Source organism: Silurus aristotelis (assembly GCF_946808225.1).
Source record: "Silurus aristotelis genome assembly, chromosome: 2".
Classification (NCBI taxonomy): domain Eukaryota; kingdom Metazoa; phylum Chordata; class Actinopteri; order Siluriformes; family Siluridae; genus Silurus; species Silurus aristotelis.
In genome coordinates, this window is record NC_139575.1 from 15,287,033 (window position 1) to 15,292,299 (window position 5,267).

The 5,267-nt window shown below is 33.8% G+C and overlaps 1 long non-coding RNA gene across 1 annotated transcript; it reads left to right on the forward strand.

Moving 5' to 3' along the window:
- The first annotated feature begins 1,304 nt into the window (after positions 1-1,304).
- LOC310736631 lies at positions 1,305-4,244 on the forward strand. The gene is made up of 2 exons (XR_014536597.1): positions 1,305-1,354; positions 4,147-4,244. It is a non-coding gene; the product is annotated as an uncharacterized lncRNA (long non-coding RNA).
- Positions 4,245-5,267: the final 1,023 nt, after the last annotated feature.

Sequence of the window (5,267 nt, forward strand, 5' to 3'; positions counted from 1 at the left end):
TTATCAAATAGATGTACAGTTTTATGTAACAATGTAAACAAACTATTTGATTAAAAAAGCGAAAAAAAAAGTTTACCTTGGTGACACCAGTGTTTGAACCAACAACTTTGTGGGGACCTGCTGATTGGTAAATCTACACCTTACCCACTGAGATATCTCTAATTACTATTGCAAGCAGTCAATAAGCCTAATGAACCAATATGGCGTCTTTTCCATACTTCAACACCATGTAACTCATTAAAAGTAGGCCAAACAAGACTTTCAAGCAAGACAAAGAAAAAAGCAATCTTTTAAACACATCTCTTTAATTATCAAATAGATGTACAGTTTTATGTAACAAAGTAAACAAACTATTAGATAAAAAAAAGCGAAATAAAAATGAACCTTGGCAACACCGGGGTTTGAACCCACAATATTGTGGTGATCTACTGATCAGTAAACAAACACCTTACCCACTGAGCTATCTCTAGGGACTAGTGCAAGCAGTCAATAAGCCTAATGAACCAATATGGCTTCTTTTCCATACTTCAACACCATGTAACTCATATTTAAAGTAGGCCAAACAAGTCTTTCAAGCAAGACAAAGAAAAAAACAATCTTTTAAACACATCTCTTTAATTATCAAATAGATGTACAGTTTTATGTAACAAAGTAAATAAACTATTAGATAAAAAAAGCAAAATAAAAAATTAACTTTGGCGACAATGGGGCTTGAACCCACAACCTTGTGTGAACCTGCTGATCGGTAAACCAACACCTTACCCACTAAGCTATCTCTAGGTACTAGTGCAAAAACAGTCAATAAGCCTAATGAACCAATATGGCTTCTTTTCCATACTTCAACACCATGTAACTCATTAAAAGTAGGCCAAACAAGTATTTCAAGGAAGACAAAGAAAAACAATACAATCTTTTAAACACATCTCTTTAATTATCAAATAGATGTACAGTTTTATGTAACAATGTAAACAAACTATTAGATAAAAAAAGCGAAATAAAAATGAACCTTGGCGATACCGGGGTTTGAACCCACAACCTTGTGGGGACCTGTTAATCGGTAAACCAGCACCTTAAACACTGAGATATCTCTAGGTACTAGTGCAAGCAGTAAATAAGCCTAATGAACCAATATGGCTTCTTTTCCATACTTCAACACCATGTAACTCATATTAAAATAAACACATCTCTTTAATTATCAAATAGATGTAAAGTTTTATGTAACAATGTAAACAAACTATTTGATTTAAAAAGTTAATTAAAAAGTTTAACTTAGCGACAGCGGCGTTCGAACCCACAACCTTGTGGGGACCTGCTGATCGGTAAACCAACACCTTAACCACTGAGATATCTCTAGGTACTGTTGCAAGCAGTCAATAAGCCTAATAAACCAATATGGCTTCTTTTCCATACTTCAACACCATGCAACTCATTAAAAGAAGGCCAAACAAGTCTTTCAAGCAAGAGAAAGAAAAAATAAAACAATCTTCTAAACACATCTCTTTAATTATCAAATAGATGTACAGTTTTTGTAACAATGTAAACAAACTATTTGATTAAAAAAGCAAAATAAAAACTTTACCTTGGCGACACCGGGGTTTGAACCAACAACCTTGTGGGGACCTGCTAATCGGTAAACCAACACCTTAAATACTGAGATATCTCTAAGTACTAGTACAAGCATTAAATAAGCCTAATGAACCAATATGGCTTCTTTTCCATACTTCAACAAGATGTTACTCATATTTAAAGTAGACCAAACAAGTCTTTTAAGCAAGACAAAGAAAAAACAATCTTTTAAACACATCTCTTTAATTATCAAATAGATGTACAGTTTTATGTAACAATGTAAACAAACTATTTGATTAAAAAAGCCTAATAAAAATAATCCTTGGCGACACCAGTGTTTGAACCAACAACTTTGTGGGGACCTGCTGATTGGTAAATCTACACCTTACCCACTGAGATATCTCTATGCACTATTTCAGGCAGTCAATAAGCCTAATGAACCAATATGCCTTCTTTTCCATACTTCAACACCATGTAACTCATATTTAAAGTAGGCCAAACAAGTCTTTCAAACAAGACAAAGAAAAAAACAATCTTTTAAACACATCTCTTTAATTATCAAATAGATGTACAGTTTTATGTAACAAAGTAAATAAACTATTAGATAAAAAAAGCAAAATAAAAAATTAACTTTGGCGACAATGGGGCTTGAACCCACAATCTTGTGTGGACCTGCTGATCGGTAAACCAACACCTTACCCACTAAGCTATCTCAAGGTACTAGTGCAAAAACAGTCAATAAGCCTAATGAACCAATATGGCTTCTTTTCCATACTTCAACACCATGTAACTCATTAAAAGTAGGCCAAACAAGTCTTTCAAGCAAGACAAAGAAAAAAGCAATCTTTTAAAAACATCTCTTTAATTATCAAATAGATGTACAGCTTTATGTAACAAAGTAAACAAACTATTAGATAAAAAAAAAGCAAAATAAAAATTAACTTTGGCGACAATGGGGCTTGAACCCACAACCTTGTGGGGACCTGCTGATCGGTAACTCAACACTTTACCCACTGAGCTATCTATTGATACTAGGGTAAGCAGTCAATAAGCCTAATGAACCAATATGGCTTCTTTTCCATAATTCAACACCATGTAACTCGTATTAAAAGTAGGCCAAAAAAGTCTTTCAAGGAAGACAAAGAAAAAAAGCAATCTTTTAAACACATCTTTTTAAATTATCAAATAGATGTCCAGTTTTATGTAACAATGTAAACAAACTATTTGATTAAAAAAGCGAAAAAAAAACTTTACCTTGGCGACACCGGGGTTTGAACTGACAACCTTGTGTGGACCTGCTGATCGGTAAACCAACAGCTTACCCAATGAGCTATCTCGAGGTACCAATGCAAGAAGTCAATAAGCCTAATAACCCAATATGGCGTCTTTTCCATACCGCAATACCATGTAACTCATATTAAAAGTAGGCCAAAAAAGTCTTTCAAGCAAGACAAAGAAAAAAGCAATCTTTTAAACACATCTCTTTAATTATCAAATAGATGTACAGTTTTATGTAACAAAGTAAACAAACTATTTGATTAAAAAAGCGAAATAAAAATGAACCTTGGCAACACCGGGTTTAAACCCACAACCTTGTGGGGACCTGATTCATAAACCAACACCTTACCAACTGAGCTATCTCTAGGTACTAGTGCAAGCAGTCAATAAGCCTAATGAACCAATATGGCTTCTTTTCCATACTTCAACACCATGTAACTCATTAAAAGTAGGCCAAACAAGACTTTCAAGCACGTCAAAGAAAAAAGCAATCTTTTAAACACATCTCTTTAATTATCAAATAGATGTACAGTTTTATGTAACAAAGTAAACAAACTATTAGATAAAAAAAAGCGAAATAAAAATGAACCTTGGCAACACAGGGGTTTGAACCCACAATATTGTGGTGATCTACTGATCAGTAAACAAACACCTTACCCACTGAGCTATCTCTAGGGACTAGTGCAAGCAGTCAATAAGCCTAATGAACCAATATGCCTTCTTTTCCATACTTCAACACCATGTAACTCATATTTAAAGTAGGCCAAACAAGTCTTTCAAACAAGACAAAGAAAAAAACAATCTTTTAAACACATCTCTTTAATTATCAAATAGATGTACAGTTTTATGTAACAAAGTAAATAAACTATTAGATAAAAAAAGCAAAATAAAAAATTAACTTTGGCGACAATGGGGCTTGAACCCACAATCTTGTGTGGACCTGCTGATCGGTAAACCAACACCTTACCCACTAAGCTATCTCAAGGTACTAGTGCAAAAACAGTCAATAAGCCTAATGAACCAATATGGCTTCTTTTCCATACTTCAACACCATGTAACTCATTAAAAGTAGGCCAAACAAGTCTTTCAAGGAAGACAAAGAAAAACAATACAATCTTTTAAACACATCTCTTTAATTATCAAATAGATGTACAGTTTTATGTAACAATGTAAACAAACTATTTGATTTAAAAAGCGAAATAAAAACTACCTTGGCGACACTGGGGTTTGAACCCACAACCTTGTGGAAACCTGCTGACAGTAAACCAACACCTTACCCACTGAGCTATCTTTAGGTACTAGTGCATGCAGTCAATAAGCCTGATGAACCAATATGGCTTCTTTTCCATACTTCAACACCATGTAACTCATATTTAAAGTAGGCCAAACAAGTCTTTCAAGCAAGACAAAAAGAAAAAAGCAATCTTTTAAAAACATCTCTTTAATTATCAAATAGATGTACAGCTTTATGTAACAAAGTAAACAAACTATTAGATAAAAGAAGCGAAATAAAAATTAACCTTGGCAACACCGGGGTTTAAACCCACAACCTTGTGGGGACCTGCTGATTCATAAACCAACACCTTACCAACTGAGCTATCTCTAGGTACTGGTGCAAGCAGTCAATAAGCCTAATGAACCAATATGGCTTCTTTTCCATACTTCAACACCATGTAACTCATTAAAAGTAGGCCAAACAAGACTTTCAAGCAAGACAAAGAAAAAAGCAATCTTTTAAACACATCTCTTTAATTATCAAATAGATGTACAGTTTTATGTAACAAAGTAAACAAACTATTAGTTAAAAAAAGCGATATAAAAATGAACCTTGGCAACACCGGGGTTTGAACCCACAATATTGTGGTGATCTGCTGATCAGTAAAAACAAACACCTTACCCAATGAGCTATCTATAAGCACTAGCACAAGCAGTCAATAAGCCTAATGAACCAATATGGCTTCTTTTCCATACTTCAACACCATGTAACTCATTAAAAGTAGGCCAAATAAGTCTTTCAAGCAAGACAAAGAAAAAAGAAAACAATCTTTTAAACACATCTCTTTAATTATCAAATAGATGTACAGTTTTATGTAACAATGTAAACAAACTATTAGATAAAAAAAGCAAAATAAAAATGAACCTTGGCGACATCGGGGTTTGAACCCACAACGTTGTGGGGACCTGCTAATCGGTAAACCAACACCTTAAACACTGAGATATCTCTAGGTACTAGTGCAAGCAGTAAATAAGCCTAATGAACCAATATGGCTTCTTTTCCATACTTCAACACCATGTAACTCATATTAAAAGTAAACACCTCTTTAATTATCAAATAGATGTAAAGTTTTATGTAACAATGTAAACAAACTATTTGATTTAAAAAGTTAATTAAAAACTTTACCTTAGCGACAGCGGGGTTCGAA